The sequence below is a fragment of the Neofelis nebulosa genome, chromosome 5 (genome assembly GCF_028018385.1).
Source record: "Neofelis nebulosa isolate mNeoNeb1 chromosome 5, mNeoNeb1.pri, whole genome shotgun sequence".
NCBI lineage: Eukaryota > Metazoa > Chordata > Mammalia > Carnivora > Felidae > Neofelis > Neofelis nebulosa.
This window is the reverse complement of record NC_080786.1, coordinates 41,970,796-41,989,639: the sequence shown is the minus strand read 5'-3', so window position 1 is coordinate 41,989,639 and position 18,844 is coordinate 41,970,796. Positions and strand designations below refer to the sequence as shown.

Sequence of the window (18,844 nt, the reverse complement as noted above, 5' to 3'; positions counted from 1 at the left end):
CTAGCTTCTTCTCATTGCCCACTTTTATTTTAAGGTATTTATTACAGCAGTATCATACTTCCAGGTACCAAAATCTGTGTCAATCAAGGTTCATCCTGAAAGATAGAACCAAGAGGAGATAAATACTAAGAGATTTATTATCAGAAATTGGCTTATGTGATTTGGGGGGCTAGATAAGCAAGTCTGAAACTTCAGCGCAGGCCATCAGGAAGGACAGGCTAGAACTCTTAGGCACAGCCGTACGTCATCTATGTGTGGAATTTCTTTTTCAGAGAAACCTCAGCTCTGATTTTAAGACCTTTTGACTAATTGAATCAAGCTCACCCATATTATTTAGAATAATCTTAAAGTTAACTATTATCTTTAATCATATTTATAAAATACCTGCATTGTCAGCACAGAGCCTGACGTGGGGCTCAATCTCAAGAACCGTGGTACTATGACCTGAGCAGATATCAAGAGTCAGCTGTTTAACTGACTGAGCCACCCAGGTGCCCCATAACCTTCCTTGTTTTAATCCTTGCTCAGGAACTTACTAACTCAAGCACCAAGGAACTTATTAAAAGATTCTAGCAACAATTTTCAAACATTTAAAAAGTAATAGTAACCTCTATCTGACATAGAATAGGGATGAATGCTGGGGCGCCTGGGTGGCGCAGTCGGTTAAGCGTCCGACTTCAGCCAGGTCACGATCTCGCGGTCCGTGAGTTCGAGCCCCGCGTCAGGCTCTGGGCCGATGGCTCGGAGCCTGGAGCCTGTTTCCGATTCTGTGTCTCCCTCTCTCTCTGCCCCTCCCCCGTTCATGCTCTGTCTCTCTCTGTCCCAAAAATAAAAAAAATAAAAAAAAAAATAGGGATGAATGCTATAAATTATTGATTACAGTATCAGGTGTATAGTAGATTTTTAATAAAGATTAATTTTTGATCTCTATGCTTCTCAAAAGTAAAAAGCAGAGCCTGTGAAACTTTTTGTGGCTGCTTCCAGAAGAAGAAATTTAGTTACTGACATTTAATTAGAACCTACAACATAATATTGCAATTATTTGCTTACCTCTGTCTCTCTGATTAATCTGAGAGGTAGAGTTCCTAAGACATTTGTCATCTTTGTTCCTCCTCTTTCTGGTCTACCTTTAGTAAGTATGAATTCTAATGGCTGGGGACTATGTTTCTTATACTTCTGTTTTTAGTGTTACTATTAAAACATCATATTCATAGCAATAATAGCGCAGTATTTTTCACGATGACAATGATGATGATTTGCTACAGGGTGACAAATATGATTTCAGTGCAACATATTTGCCAGGCACTGGGAATACAAATCAACAGGGAAAGTGACAGGGTCTAAGGGTGAGACAAATATTAAACACGTAAACTAACACATGAGTAGTTAAAACAATAAAAAAAAATTAACAGCTCTGGCGTATCTGTTACATTCTGAGCATAGTTTTAAGCACTTTAAACTATATTAACCCAATAAAGAAAATGTATGAGGTACTATGTTTAAAGAAAGATGAGTGGAGGCACAAAAACTTCAGACCACATGAAGAAGAGCACAAATTCTACTAACTTATTCAGAGTAATGGTTTTTAGCCTCTGTTGTAAAATTCTGTTAAAGGGTAGCTTACGGTTCAAATAGAAACAGCCATATTATTGTATAGTTTCTAAACATTAAACAAAGTTGAACCTGTCCAACCTCTTCTCTGAACCCTTAGAGAGAACAAAATGACAGAAAAAAATTTTGAAGCAAAAGATATTTATGGAAAACGGCTTATTGGCAGTATAACTAAAGTTTAACCTCAGTGCTTTTGTTGAACATGGCAACCGAGTGCAGAGTCTTGCTGCCACGTTGGAACCTGGTACGATATGGGATAAATCAAGTAAACCCTATGTACAGTGATTCAAATGAGATCCATTTACTGGTGTATGTTTCCTGGCTTCTGCCACTGCCAAGGCTTTATGTTCAATGAACTCAGCCAGTCCAAAAAGTCATGTGATGCTACTGCATGGTGCCAAACGGAGGGGAGAGTTGCTGGGGAGCCTAGGAGGAGGGAAAGCTCATACAAATGAGCTTTTTGGCAAGATATAATCCCCTTTGGAAGGACCCCTACCTTTCAAAGAGCATACTGCATTTTGCTAGGAACAAATCTCAACTGTGTCCCTTTACAGAAATCCCAGGAAGCTTTACCATCACTGATAATAGCTCGAATGGTGGCAAAAAGTCTACTGTGAATGCCTACTATCTCTGCAATGAGACGATCACTTATTCTCGAAACATCTTTTCTTGCTATTTTTCTCTTCAAATGAAAACTTTCCAAATTCTCTATGTTGCAACTGCTGACTATTCCTATAATTTTTCTCTCACCTCAAAGTTAGAATTCATGAAGAGTGTAAAAAAGAACATAAAAGAATAAAAGTGATAACAATAGGCAGATAAAATAAAGACTTTTTGTAATGGGATTTAAGTTTATTTTAGGATGTATACTTCTTTTTGTCTCTTGCATGTAGATGATTTGTTCTCTTGATTTTAATCCCAGGCACTGAGGGGCATTTTATTTACCTTGTACCTTCCCAAAAAAATGAACAGAAGAGTCTCTTATCTTCTTATTCCAACTTTCCCAGAATAGATATATTTTTTCTACCATTTTTATTACTCTATTACTTTGGCATGTTATAATGTATTGATGTACTTGGTTTCTTGAAAGCATGAGAATATGGTTGCTACAGACACTGTTCAATATGTCTTTATTTGGTAAAAGAGAATAAGAGTTGAGATTTAGTAAAGTAGACTTTGTAATGACAAAACTGTTCATAGTTTATTCTTGAAACTTTAGCATTGAATCCTTTGTGTAATTTTTATAAATGGTTGTGATTCGATTTAATTTTCTTATTAAAATATTTTTGGGGGGAACCTGGGTGGCTCAGTCGGTTGAGTGCCCAGCTTTGGCTCAGGTCATGATCTCGCAGTCTGTGAGTTTGAGCCCCGTGTTGGGCTCTGTGCTGACAGCTCAAAGCCTGGAGCCTGTTTCAGATTCTGTGTCTCCCTCTCTTCCTGCTCCTCCCCCGCTCGTGCTCTGTCTCTCTTTCTCTCTCGAAAATAAATAAAACATTAAAAAAATTTTTTTGGAATTATAAATAGAGATGGAAGGCCACATAGTAAAAATGCCAATATCTCTAGAATAATAATGTTTAGATTTTACTATCTAAAAATTAATGTTTAAATTTTAAGCTCACACAAACATAATGTAAAAGCTATTAAATGGCTCATTATGTTCAAATATGGAAATGCAGCCTAGAACTGTTCTCTGTGTGTGTTACAGGGGGTGGTATAGTTTTCTCTTTCATATTGTTTAGAGACATTGTGTTCACTCAAGAAAAAAAAAAGACAAAATCTATAGATACTAAGATCGGTTGTATAAAAATTCATCTCTAAAATCAATACTCCTTGATATTTTATACTATTGCAAGGAGAATTTACAAAAGTTTATAAACCATTTATTAGAAACATCATTTTTCATAAAAAATGTAGTTCCTGTGTGCTTCTTTGCTGTTCTATATTCATTTCTCTTCCCTTCTTTGTTGTCACCATCCCATAATCAACATTTGACAAAAGAGTGGCAAGGCTTTCTAGGATCTATCTATGGAAGTTTTAATTAAAATTCCTCAACTAATATCTTTAGTAGTTTTTAAAGTTAAGGAGAAAGTGGTTCAACCTAGTTGAGTGTAATTATCTTACCAACATATTAAGAACAAAGACCCAAGTGAGATTCACACCAGCTTTCTAAGCAATTCCCCCTTTGATTCCCAAGTGAAGAAATGGATTGAATCTGTGAGGGAGATTTTCTTTCCCCGATTCACTCTGTCCCCCACACTACCCTCCTGCAGGGGTCTGTGTCCATCCCACACTTAAATTACTATCACTTTCCTCCTTCTTGGTATATAAACCATTGTTTGAGGGATCCTGAAAACACTATGTTCATATAGAAAAATGTTTCTTCAGTGTTTTGTATTTATCCGCAATTGTTAATATTCATGGGGTGCTCTTTCTTATTGTTGTTAGTTAGCCTTTGCTGTTAAACAACAATGTTTATACTGTTTTATCGATGACTTCTTGATATTGGTTTGAATAAATGTGCTTACTAAGAACAAATAATTATTCTATCCTCCAGCTTTATTACCCTACCACTTTATATTTTGAAAATGCAAGATTCTTGTTCCCTTTACTTCAATAGCCTGCTCTGTATTTTACTAACCATATCTTCTTATCTTCCTGGAGGTGATGCCCAGACACCAAAACACAACTTCTAACCATAATTTGACAAGATTTTCATGTAATTATAATGTTCACACTTTTCCTTTGTTTTATTCGTTAAAAAAGCAAATTAATTTTAACCTTTATTAATTAGCTTTTGGCCAAGGTTAGGTAGAGAAATGCAGAATGTATGTACATAGAAGATTGAGCACATAAACATCTACTGCTCTTTTTAAAGGCAGTTATTACACAAGGATCTCTGAACTCTTGAGGCACCTCAGTTCCTACATGAAACTGGTCATTAAGTCTTATTAGCTCTCCCCCTAAGAGGCACCTCATCCATTTTCACTACTGCCCTCAACTCAGTATAAGTCTCCAGTATTCATCACCTAGCCTCCAAATTGCCCTCACTTCCCTTGCTTGGCTCCCTTTGCAATCCTTTCTGCACATACATTCTAGAAGAAAAGTTAGACCATGTCATACATGAGCATAGACTCCATCAGTAAGTAGCTGCACCACATTTTTAATTTCAGACATAAAGCCTCTGATAATTTTGCTGTGGATTTCCTATCTCTCTGATTTAATCTCACACCAGGTTCTCCTGTGCTCTTGGCACTCAGTGGCCACCTGACTACCCCTAGGAAACACTAAGCATAGAGCATCCCTAGGGTTTCTTCATGATCATCTTTCTGCTTGGCCCCACCTTAGCCAGATGAGCCCATGACTATCTCCTCATCATCATTCAGAAATCACTTCATTTCTGCATCCCAGAGAAATCTAAATGACTCATTCTAAAGTAGGCACCCTTCCCCTCAATCCAATTGCTCTCTATGCTGAACAGCATCACTCAGTTTTGTTGCCTTTATAGTTTCTATCACCAGATCTTTCTTTATCCATTTACATATATTGCCTGTCTCCTCCTCTAGAATATAAGCTCTATGAGAGTACAGGTTACATTTTCACTATTCTATCCCCACATCTGACAAAGAGTAGGTTCATTAAAAATGGAACCAGAGGGGGGCGCCTGGGTGGCGCAGTCGGTTAAGCGTCCGACTTCAGCCAGGTCACGATCTCGCGGTCCGTGAGTTCGAGCCCCGCGTCGGGCTCTGGGCTGATGGCTTGGAGCCTGGAGCCTGTTTCCGATTCTGTGTCTCCCTCTCTCTCTGCCCCTCCCCCGTTCATGCTCTGTCTCTCTCTGTCCCAAAAATAAATAAAAAACGTTGAAAAAAATTAAAAAAAAAATGGAACCAGAGGTTAGTATGAAGACTGGTTATATCAGACAAATTACAGTAAGAAGCTATATATTATGATTATGGCTACAGTTATGATTATGATTACTATCCTAATTCAGTACTAATAAAACTTACTCTGTAGCTGACATTAAAAAAATCCACAACACATGTTTAAAATTATGCGCATGTGTCATAAAATTATTTAAAGAGAGCTAGAAATCTGTGTAAGCTAATAAATGACCATACATTATAATGCCTTTTTGTAGTCTGCTTAGAACTGATGAAACTGAAAGGAGGGGAAAGGTGGAGGGCAGGTGAGGCCCTGCTGAGTATAGAGCCGGACAGAGGGTTCTCCTGATGCATGGGACAGGGTGGGAGAGGGCCTTCCCTTAAGATTTGCTCACTGCCTAGAGATTAGTTTGCCTTATGTTCATCCATCTGGGATGTGACAGCTAATTCATTTTCTCTTTTAAAGAAATTATAGTTCTGGCACAGGTCTTAATGCTTCGCTCCTAAATCTTCCATTTTCAGTCTTGTTGGATGTTGATTTTTCTATCCACTATGAAAAAAATATGGCAGATATTTTCAAACCTAGCTTACTTGAAGCCTTCATTTCTAAGATGCACTTTAGGCCATATAATTCTATCCAGGCCTTCCGTTCATTCTTTTAAGGGGATGAGAGAGGGAAGTAGGGTAATTTCATATTACATAACAAGCATCTGTTCCTCATGGAATTTTGGAGAGTAGAAGTCCAGTGATCCTCTCCTGATAAGCAACTAAAATAAGAGCTAATGGTGGACTTTTCCCCTTTGTGGCAGAATGCCACAAGCATTCTTCAATGGGATTGAGATCATTAAGTGCATCTTGGAAAATCTGTTATCAGCAGGAGAGTGGGGGAATATGATTCATCTGAAACTCACATAAGGTTTCAATAAAAATCATTTTGGTAATATATCTGATAGGCCAGATTATTTTATACTTGAATTTGGAAGAATGGCCCCAAATCTCCCTATTACACTGTCTTTACCCTCATGATGGATAGAGAATGTTATGTATTTTATATTATTTTATTTACATTGTTTTCTTCTATTTTAAGTTCTATAAAATGAGTATATAATTATTCACTCCATCCCCCTTCAAACTTCTTCTTTCACACTATCCCTGATTCTAACCACATTTTTTGTCATAGAAAAAATTTTTAATTCCTCTAGTATATCTAACACACACACACACACACACACACATATATATATATATATATACATACATACATACATACATACATATATGTATTATCTGGAAGAAAGGTAAAGAATATATCTGTTTGCAAGTTTTAGTTAAAATATACTGCATCTTCAGACTACGTATTCTGTCCCAAATCCACACCTACACCACATTAATACCTAGACAGTTACCATTGCCAGCCCCAGCTGAGGGCACACTGAATGTAAAGAATATACAGTTACACGTAGAAGCTACCTAGAGGACAAGGACTAGTTTCTGCAGCAAGCTTTTTGTGATGAATATCACTCCGAATACAAGTTATTTTGTGCAAAATGGCTTTTATGAGTTTTTCTTTATTACTGCAGATGTCTTGATGGCCCAGATGGTAAGATAATGTCCCATACCTTCCAAATAAACCTAGAGAAGGCAAGCCTTCCAGAACACTTATTACCACTGAAGACAGTTCAATTTCAAAGTTTTTGCCTTGTAAAGATCAAGGGTCCAATTTATGGTTTATTAACTTTTATCCTTCAAGATGTTCTGAGAGGCAAGACTTGACACATTTCAACAGTTGATTCTTTGGGCAAGATGACTAGATGACACTTTTATATTGGATAGCCATGGCTTTTTTAGTAATGAATTTTAAACATTATTTTTTAATCAATTGAGCAATGGAGATACCATTCTATTGCCTTTGTTTTCATTGTTTTGAATTTCTGAAAAACTCAGAAAACGATTTAAAATAATAATCACCCTCAAAACAAAAGTTTTTTTTATATTCAAAGGTCACTGTCTGAAATCAAAAGTCACCTAATTCACTACCAGTTAAATGCTCAAAAAGGTCCCTCCATCAGACTGGATTTATTTAAATTGTTTGCATTTCATGTGAGCATTGATATGACTGTAGTTTTGGTTTCAAAATACTGATGCTTTCTATTCTTCTTATAAAGTTTGTGTGTGTGTGTGTGTGTGTGTGTGATTGAGTGAATCTCCCACTGATCTCAAGCCTTCAGGAAGAGGAAGAAAAAATATTTGCCTTTACTAATCTATTATTGTGAGAATTTTATTTATTTATTTATTTTATTATTTTTTTTTTTAATTTTTTTTTCAACGCTTTTTATTTATTTTTTGGGACAGAGAGAGACAGAGCATGAACGGGGGAGGGGCAGAGAGAGAGGGAGACACAGAATCGGAAACAGGCTCCAGGCTCTGAGCCATCAGCCCAGGGCCTGACGCGGGGCTCGAACTCACAGGCCGTGAGATCGTGACCTGGCTGAAGTCGGACGCTTAACCGACTGCGCCACCCAGGCGCCCCGATTTTTTTTTAAATTTTTTTTAACGTTTATTTATTTTTGAGACAGAGACAGAACATGAACAGGGGAGGGGCAGAGAGAGAGGGAGACACAGAATCTGAAACAGGCTCCAGGCTCTGAGCTGTCAGCACAGAGCCTGACGCGGGGCTCGAACTCACGGACCGTGAGATCATGACCTGAGCCGAAGTCGGACGCTCAACCGACCAAGCCACCCAGGCGCCCCTATTGTGAGAATTTTAAAAAACATGCATATATAAAAGCAGAGCAAGTAAAGGGAAACATAATGGCTTTCATTTTCCAGGTCTCTGCTTCTCTTTCTTTTTTGCTTTTTTTTTTTAAATGAACAAATGCAACACTTACTTTTTGGTTTCATATGATTCTGCTAAATTTATGGGATTATCAGATCATTCTATTATAGGATTGATCACTAAGGAAAAATTCCTTTTATCATTTTCCAAAATAATGAAATTTTGCAGCTACTAACTTATAAAAACTCATTCATTCTCATTTGTTGTTGATGTTTCCTGAACAAAAAAAAAAAAAAAAAAAAAAGGAAATTCCCTTCTCCATTTACAAATAATTCCCATTACCTATTCCTTTCCTTGCTTCATGATTGTGCTTATTTCTTTAAATTGTAAATGGTTAGGTATTTCATCAGGTTGTTTTCTCAAGCTGTTATAATTTTACTTAAAAAATTAATGGAGTGTTTTAGAAATCATCGTTGCCATTCCATTTAATAATTCCTTTAAATCTTACTCTGAAATAAAACACAGTCTACAGGTCACCTACTCTGTGCAACTTGTCAGGCCCCTCCTACCTGGGATACATATGCACAGCTCATTGCTTCTCTCAAATGCTGGGTAAATACACCCACCACAGCACTTGCATGCTGATGCTAATGGTTCATTTTCATGTCTGCCTTCTCCATAAGTCTGCCTTCTGAATGATATGGGTCTTGTTTACTTAATATATTTACATGTTGGTACCCGAGCAATGCCTCACGTATAGTAGACAATAATTAAATATTTGTTAAAATAAGTGTTTTGATTTCCACTTTTTCACGTTTTTTCTGATTATGAAATGATACACCTTACTGTAGATTATTCGAAAATTAGCTAAAAATACAAAAACACATTCATTACTTTTAACTCTATCACCCTAAAATAGCCAGTGCTATACGTACATCTTAAATTTTCCTTATTGAATTTGATATGTGGCTTGAGATGAATAAACAAGAGCTTCTACAACCCCCGAAGGCCCCCTTTTCTGTCCTTGACTATATTGCATTTCACAATTTACTTAACAGATTATGTATTTTTTGAAGTTTCTCTTATCCACTGGCTCTTTTGGCTGCCCTTATTTTTATCTATCTATCTATCTGTCTGTCTGTCTATTTTCATACAACAAATATCAGTTGACCTTCTGCTATGATTTCGGTACTACCTAGACCTGAAAAAAATAATACTGAGAAAACATACAGATCTTTGCTTTCATTGCACTTATAGATAGGAAAGCAGATGGTACTAGGTAACTTATAAAAGAAAAGATTAAGAGTTTGATTTTTAAAATGTGAGTCCTCTTCTAGGTGGGTGATGCAAAAGAAAACATGGATAATCTGCAATGTTCATAATCTAGATGTTCAGGAATTGTCGGTGTTTGAACATCTGCCAAGGTGACTACACTAAACAATAGATTTTCAGTGTAAATGAAACAGCCTTCCATCGGAAGAAGATGTCATCCAGGACTTATAAAACTAGAGAGGAGAAGTCAGTGGCTGGCATCAAAATTTCAAAGGACAGGTTGACTTTCTTATTAGGGGCTAATGCAGCTGGTGACTTTAAGTTGAAGCCAATGTTCATTTACCATTCCAAAATCTTAGGGTCTTTAAGAATTAAGTCAAATCTACTCTGCCTGTTCTCTATAAATGGAACAACAAAGCCTGGATGATAGCACATTTGTTTATAGCATGGTCTACATAGTGAGAGATCTATTGCTCAGGAAAAAAATATATTTCTTTCAAAATACTACTGGTCATTGACAATGCACCTGGTCACCAAGAGCTCTGATGGAGATATACAATGTGATGAATGATGTTTCCATCCCTGCTAACACAACATCCATTCCACAGACCACGGATCATGGAATAATTTCTACTTTCAAGTTTTAGTATTTAAAAATAAATTTTCTAAGGCTATAGTTGCCATGGATAGTGATTCCTCTGATGGATCTGGCAGAGTAAATCGAGAACTTTCTGGAAAAGATTTACCATTTTTAATTCATGGGAAGAGGTCAACATATCAGCATGAATAGGAGTTTGAAAGAAACTGGTTCCAACGCTGATGGATGACTTTGAGGGGTTCAAGATTTTAATGGAGGAAGTAACTGCGGATGTAGTAGAAAGAACAAGAGAACTACAATAGAATTAGGGCTTAAAACTGTGACTGAATGGCTGTAATCTCATGATCAAACTTTAACAGATGAGGAGTTCCTTTAATGGATGAACCAAGAGAGTGGCTTCTTGAAATGGAATCTACCCCGGTGAAGATGCTGTTAAGATTGCTGAAATGAATACAAAAGATTTAGAATATAACACAAACATAGTTGACAATGCAGTAGCAGAGTTTGACAGGATTGATTCCAATACTGAAAGAAATTCTACTATTGGTAAAATGCTGTCAAATGTAGTCACATGCTCAGGGAAATTGTTCATGGAAGAGTCAATGGTTGGGCAAAATTCATTATTGTCTTATTTTAAGACAACAGCCACAGCCACCCCAATCTTTATCAACCAGCACCCTTACCAGTCAGCTGCCATCAACATCAAGACAAGACCCTCCACCAGCCAAAAGATTACAACTTACTGAAAGCTCAGATGATGGTTAGCATTTTTTATCAGTAAAGTATTTTTAATTAAGGTATGCACATCTTTTTGACATAATGCTATTGCATATTTAATCAATTATGGTATAGTGTAAATGTAACTTTTATATGCACTTGGAAACCAAAAAACTAATTTGCCTCGCTTTATTGTCATATTCACTTTTTTGCAGTAGTCTGGTACTGGACCTACAGTATCTCTGAGGTGTGATTACACTACCAGACAGCTTTCCAAATTTATACCCACCGGCGAAGTGTGAGAGTTCCAGTTGCTCCAAATCACCATCACCACTTGCTGTGATCAACTTTTAATGGAGTCTAGTAATAATTTAAAGAGATAATCCTGGAATTTAAATCTATCACAAGGAATACACCTCCATTAATAGTATTATTATAAATCTAAGTTTAAATATTTCATTTTAGTTGATATGTACTTCCCTCCTCCCACCCCAGTTTGGCATGCACACAAACACAAACTCACATAAACACACCAACAACTGAAATAACAAGAGCTCCATTTGCTAGTTCTGGAAGAACTCTGTGATTTCCTATTGTGTTTTGGAAAAAAAAACAACACCGTGCATTTGCATGCTTTAGAGAAATTTAGAAAAACAGGGAAGCATCCTATTATCTTTAAGAGGATCATTTTAGAACCTCAGAAACTGTCTCTAGCCGGTGCTTTCAAAGTCAGCTCAAAGTGCAGTGGGATGTGCAGAAAACGTTCATTAGTCAGGCACACCGCGAGTTAAGTCCTTACTTCTAGGAATCATTTCTAATCATTTGTAATTAGAGTAATGCTTTTGAAAACGTTTGCATTACTAACCATGAGGAGTTGAAACTTTCTCTTCTGGGAAAGTGAGCAGATGGTGTCACTTCATTTACTTTTTCCCATTCGGCGGGGAGGACTAAGGGATTTAACTTGTCCTTTCCGTCTCTCCTGCCTGGGGTTTGGATAGTTGTCTAGTCTGTGGTCGTAGCTCTTGGCTCAGCTATTTCTTGTCCAGTTCCTTTTGTTTGATATCACTTTGATCTTCGCCCAATATCAGCGATGCCTTGCTTGGATGACTCTCTCGCTCTAACTCTTACTCTTTTCCTTGGCAGGAGTATTCTTTTCTTTTGGTTGTAAGAATCTGGCCAGTAATGAGGTGGTAAGCTCCTGTCGAAGCAGCAGGAGTTGTCAGTGCTCCTTTCTTTCATTAACTTTCTTGGGCTGTAGCCACAACAGCAAGACTTCAGGGACTGAGAATTTAACCTTCTCCAGCACTGATCATTTTTCCACATGGATTCACATGGCCCCATAGCCCCTTGGCCCCTTTCACCACCTCCTTCCCTCCACCCTGCTTTTTATAGATTATCCTGAACTTTCTGTCCAACGCTCTCCAGGGCCACCATGAAATAATACGCTTGAAGTATTTCTTTTTTATTTTTTCAGTTAACTACCTTTTATTCATTGTTGTTACATGAAGAGCACATTCATACGGCTTGAACAAAAGGTGCTGAAATTTCAGATAACAGCTGTGGCAAATTATCTTTTCTCTTATGAAATAAGCAAGTAATTGGTAACCACACTTTGTAGCATAATGTCATGTATTTTAATCCTAGTAGAAGAATGAAAATCTTGTGCTTAATAGTAATGATTATATATATTACAATATATAATGTAAATGTGTGTATATATATTATATATAATATATATATTATATATATACACACATATATATGATATAATTAGAAAATCCCTTTCTCTTGAAGTAGTGGCCATTTACTTAAATAATCATAACATCATTCCCCACTTGATTCATTCTAAAGGAAACAATACATTGATATACTCACTGGAAACTCTGACCAACTTAATAACGATAGCAATAATAATATAATAACAGTAATACCAGTAATGATGGTGATGGCAATAAAACCATCATGTTTTAGATGCATGTTATATGCCAGATACAATGCCATACATTATTTGTTTAGTGTGTGTATATGTGCAAAATTTATCATTCTCAGTTAAAACTTGTATAACAGTTATGATCATGTCCAGTTTACAGATAAAGGAAATGATGCACAGACAAATTTCTTGCCCAAAGTTAGACTTACTCTGAAGGGTTGCTCTCTTCCCTCACTTCCCACACCTTCTTCCCCCAGTCAATTTGCTATTCTCTCAGATTTAGCATCACATATATCAATATTCATTTATCATCCCCCATATAATACGAGCATTCATTTGTAAAAGCATTTCCTAAGAATAGATGGGTATAACCTAGTCTTGGACCTATCATTATAAGCCATACAATGTTGAAAGAGTAGATTTGCTTGGTATTTCAAGCTTATTTTGAAATGATTTCTGGGGGCGCCTCAGTGGCTCAGTCGGTTAAGCGGCCGACTTTGACTCAGGTCATGATCTCGCAGTCCGTGGGTTTGAGCCCCGCGTCAGGCTCTGTGCTGACAGCTCGGAGCCTGGAGCCTGTTTTGGATTCTGTGTCTCCCTCTCTCTGACCCTCCCCCGTTCATGCTCTGTCTCTCTCTGTCTCAAAAAAATAAATAAACGTTAAAAAAAGAACGAAAAGAAAAAAATTTTTGAAATGATTTCTGTATCCTAATGGAATACCCAAACTCACTGGTGTTTTGTCTTGTTATAGACTGATAGATTTATTTATAATAACTGATGAATTATGCTTTTGTGTTTGTAAGATTAGAGGATATTATAAAAGCACGTGTACTATTGACTAGTTTTAATTTATATTACTTCCATTAATTTCTAATTTGCCATTAGGGACTGAGATGATTTTCCATTCTTTAGATCTCTATTGACACCAAATTAGTATCAATACAGAACAATGTCCATATTGGGCACTACCTTCTTGATACGTGCCATTATGTACTTTATTATAGTTTCTCATTTCCTGGTCTGCCAGTTGCTCTAATGTTCCTTCATTTTTATACATGCAACTCTCTTAGACTCATATTTGCTGATGGATATAGTTCTCTCATCTTTCATCACTAGAAGCCATGGGCTTTTAGTTAGCCTGGGAAAATTAAAAAAGCAACATCCTCAACACAGGGCTCTTTATCTCTTAATGTTTGACAGCATAAGCAAAATGCCAGTCTCAGTCAATTCAACTTCATCAGATAGTCTCCTAGCGGATTAGACACTGTGGCAATTACCTTCAAGGCCAGAGAATGAGTTCAGGAAAGAATACAGAAGGAGTTGCAGATTATGAAGACATAAAAATTATAAAACAAAGATAGAAATTGTACTCTAAATATTTCTCTCTCACTGATGGAGATGTTCCTTGTAAGGAGATGTAAGGTGTTAAAAGATTTCATTACTTTTAGTTCAATAAGATATCAATTAAAGGCAAAAAGACAGCATTTATCATATTTCTAAAAATTGCATGCAAATGACCCCAACTTTAAAGTCAAAATGCTATTGCCAGAGTAATAATTTTTCAGTGGTTAATCCCCTTAATTCATTTCCCCAGAGTAACTGAATCTGTTGCAAGCACTAGGGCCCAAGGAATTAAAACAGCCAGGCATAGCAGAAAGAGACTTGGGTGAGAGCAAGAGAACTTGGCTTAGTCCTTGACCTCCCACTCTGCTCTTAACATCCCCAGGTGACCTTGGGTAAGTACCTCACCTTTATGGTCCTTCCTTTTCTACACAGTAGGGATTTGGGGGAAATGAACTGTTCTGTCCTTTTAAATTCCAGACATTTATTATTATTTTCTGTATTAAGAGAGGGGGTCACTAAAACTGTTTGAGTAAATCATGCTTCATGTTATTCACTATGGGAGAGGAGCAGGAACCTGAGAGAAATTGCCTAACTTATTAGAAACAATGACTACTCCTTCATTATAGGTAGAGCTAATTGAAGATGACTGGTTTTGTGAATTTGACAGTTCCCAGTTTAAAGCCCTTTGGTGGTTCCCCATTATTCCTTAAGATAAAGATGAAACTCTTTAACCAGGGCCTGCATGGCCCCCTGCTGTCCAGCCCCTATGTTAGTTGAGGTAGGTCAATTGTGTAATGGTTCAACACAATGGATGTGTATTTCTTGTTTAGCTAATAGTCCGCTGAAGGATTCTTGTTGGCAGACTATTCTCCTAAGAGTACCCAGGAACCTAGGTTCTTCCCATCTTGTGGCTCTGCCTCCTCCCAGGACTTAAAATATTTTATATTTAGCTGACAAAGGGAAAGAGGGGTGGGCCTTGGCTCAAAAGTGATACTCATTATTTGTGCTTACATGCTATTAGTGGGAAAGAGTCACATGACCACACATAAATACAAGGATAAAATACTGGGAAATACAGTGTTGGTGAACATCCAAATAGAAGACAGAGAGAATTCGGGTACACAGGTAGCAGAGCTTCATTTCCACCTTAATGAAGTCATACATAATTTCTTTCAGTTCCTAGAATGCCTACACTCCCCTTTGCCTCCAGGCCTTCACCTAGAATCTTCTCCCTGTTCACCTGTCTCCAACTTTCCTTTCTGGTCTAGGTTGCTGGTGCCTTCCCTTCTGGGCTCGCATGAGATTTTATTTCTATTTGATCTTTACTTTATAATAATACTCACTGCAGTTTATTTCATTTAATTATATGTTTTCTCTGCTAGATTCTACACTCCTGGAAGGTAGAGACCATACTTTCTCCCTGTTTGGTTCAGGAGTGATGGAAAAAGAGGAGAGTAAGAGAGGAAGAGGAAAAGAAAAAGATACAGCACATGAGAGCTGGAGAAAATACAGTTAAGTAGATAGGCTACAGTGTCAAATGTCTTGTGGTTTTTTCTTCACCTGAATAGACTAGTTGATTTGGCATGGTATTGTCAGATAGCAAAAATGTCCATCGTTCTTTGTGGTTATGAAAACCGACGTGATATTACAATATTTTGTTGTGTTAGTACAGAATATAACAACTGCTCTGGGATGACAGGGAAACACTAATTCTAAAGGAAAGGGGCTGCATCTGAAAATATTTTCAGTGCCCCAATCTTGTGTTGCATCTCAGCAGTGTCCTTTTAAGCACCACCAAATGCTTGCTGTCTTATTCACTCTTAAAGAATTCACAGGGCTTCTCTAATCATCTTCATTGAATGGCAACTTTCTCATTCTCACTGTGAGATTCTCAGGCTGAGAGGTGAGAGGCTATATAAGAAGAATGGAACAACGATCAGAATCATTATGGTTTGCTTTTGAGAGAATTATGTGGAGATTTGAAAACACACGCAGCTGAACTACCCTCAAATTACTGTGAACTTGTCTCCTTAAAATATCTTAGAGCCAGAGAGCTACAATGTTTCCAAATTTTACATTTACAAATATATGTGTAAAATTCTTTTTTTGGTTTCGCGAGGAAATGTATTGATAGAAACTGCGGTGAAGCAGGTATGTACTCTTTCATCAATAAGTATGTGGAGAATTCAGCAACGTGGCAAGCAGTGTTTCTGATGCCCAAATTGTAACACTTATTAGGAACTACACACAGAGGTAAGAAAAAAAATAAAAGTCCACATTGATAATTTTACATAATTTTATAACATTACACAAATGGAATGAATGCAAGCCAAATCACATTTAAAACTACGTAATGTATAAATTAGACTATTTGGCTAAATCCACATCTGAAAAAAGGAAAACACACAATCATTTTAAAAATAATTTGAGATAAGTTTTGTTTCGCAAATGAAATTAAACTGTCTTATATGATGTGTCTTTTGGCTTCAATTCTCACAGAAGTACTTGAGACACAAATCTCAGAAAAAATATCAAAATATGAATATTTTTGTTTAAATGAAAATTCAGACTTCATGAGTCACCAAAGGTTTCCATATCAGCGTGGAAAGCTGGAAAACAGATTAGGGATAGCAGACTTCTTTGGTGTTGCCCATAGAGTCAACGCTTGGCACAGCATGGATTAAAAATTTAATGAAAAACATTAGCTGTGTTTCTTATACACATCACAGAGCTGGAGTTTGCTTGTTAGCCGATCTGAAAAATGTTTCTCACTTAATAGGGCGTTAAGACTATTTATATTTATTGAAAGTAACAATATGTTCAATTATAGTCATCTTATATTGTTTTATAAAAGTTATATATGCATATTATAAACAAATATAAATATACACAAAATTAGCTTATTAGCACTAAAATTATAAAGAATATAAGTAGTTGCAGCATTTAAGTACCCAGACAATATTTCAGAGTCTATTAACCTCAGAGTTCTCATTGTTTATAGGTAATTAATACTTGACCTCCATTTATTGACTTGTCAATCCAGCTGGATTCAAATGTTCACTTCCTGTCTTAATCTTGTGTTACTTGTCTATCTTGGATCCAAGGATGAGGAAGATGAGCGTTTACATTTTTTAAGAAAATTACCCCAAGTTTTAGAATTATGCCATCTTTTTTTTTTTTTTTTTTAATTTGGAGAGACCAAATTGTCTCTTATTTTTGTTTTGGAGCTGAGAAAAGTAAGGCTTGAGAAACTGAAGCCTGAAATAAAATGGATACTTACTGTGAGAACCAGGATTTTCCTTGGATTTTTAAAGGCTATTTTCCAAAGATATCTTCACTATTTGGATTTAGTTTAAAACAAAATTTAACCCCTATTAAAGGAAAGAAAACTCTTACATTTTTAGACTGGTTTATTTTCATCCATTTAATCTGTCAGCACATAGACAGTTGTTTCAGATATTTAGCTACTTTGATAAGGTATTATTTACATTTCTCTTGAATGACAAAAATAAAAACATAGTATACAGTGATATTTTAATGAGAGTAATGTCATCTCAAAGATTCTAAAAAGAAAAAAAGAGGGAGCTCTTTCATACTTAACATAAAGGAAACTAATTCTGCTTTGCTCTTGCACCTGCTTGAAGGAATTTATTGGAAGAAATGGAATTGGAGATATTTGCCTTTTTTATTAAAATCAGCTTAATAGTTCTTAGCACCACCTGTCACCACATTGTACAATCCATCTTTGGGTACTAGGTTTTCTCCAGATGTTTAGCTTTCTGTTGTCTTGGGGATCATGGCTTTTTTTTTTTTTTTTTTTTTTTTTTACAGTCCAGTGATTCATAGGTCACATCATTTGCCTGTGGCAAATACACAGATGTAGGTAGTTTGAAAACATTTCAGTTAAGGAAGGAAAAAATTACTATTAGTTTTGATGATTCTACTTTTAGATTTAAATACCAAGCCAATATGGTATTCCTGAGGGCAGGCAATAAGTGGGTAGAAAGTTATTGATGTGAACAAATTCTATCAAGCTAATCTTAGAAGATCCCCCGTGAGTCTATTTTAAATATCTTATTCATATGGGCTTTTTTTTCTGGAATTGCCCACTGTTTTTATGCAAGGATAGTATCATGCAACTTTAAGTTAATTACACAGCTATACCAAAGCATAAGATAAACGATCTGTTGTTTTTATCTATTATTTGACAGTGAAAGCACAATTCAATGTACAGATTATTTTTGGAATATAATCAGTTGCATGGCCAGGCAACATATTTTTTTCAGTGAACTTTAGCCAGGCTAAAACTCAGGTTGTAGTTACTTTGAAACTAGACTATGTCTTTCTGTGAACTGGGATAAGCTACAGGTGTTGGAAGAATCATGTCAGGTGAATAAGGTCAGTCTCCTTATAAATATATCTTCCCAGAATTCCTTAACTCATGTTCAAGCTGCATTCTAGAGAGTCACTAAAAAAAAGTAGATCTGTGATGTAAATAGGTCACAGTAGGGCATATCGGTGTACTTGTCCTTTGCCAGTCCTTGGGAATTAGAATTTCTGTATATTAGACAAAACCCTTATCCTGAGTAGTTGGCCTGTAGGGCTTGGGATGGATATATCTCTACTAGACAGAGTATAAGCGGACCTCTTTTCCCCTTCTCTGAACTTTAAATTAAGCTCAGGCTTCTTTGGAATAAAATGAAAACAGTGTTGATGAG

General features: G+C 36.5%; 1 long non-coding RNA gene and 1 pseudogene across 1 annotated transcript in view; one reads left to right on the top strand and one right to left on the bottom strand.

Moving 5' to 3' along the window:
- Positions 1-18,844, bottom strand: part of LOC131511976 (uncharacterized) — a 375,735-nt gene that overhangs the window by 130,720 nt on the left and 226,171 nt on the right. The window lies entirely within an intron of this gene.
- LOC131513364 (small nucleolar RNA U3) lies at positions 11,642-11,762 on the top strand (annotated as a pseudogene).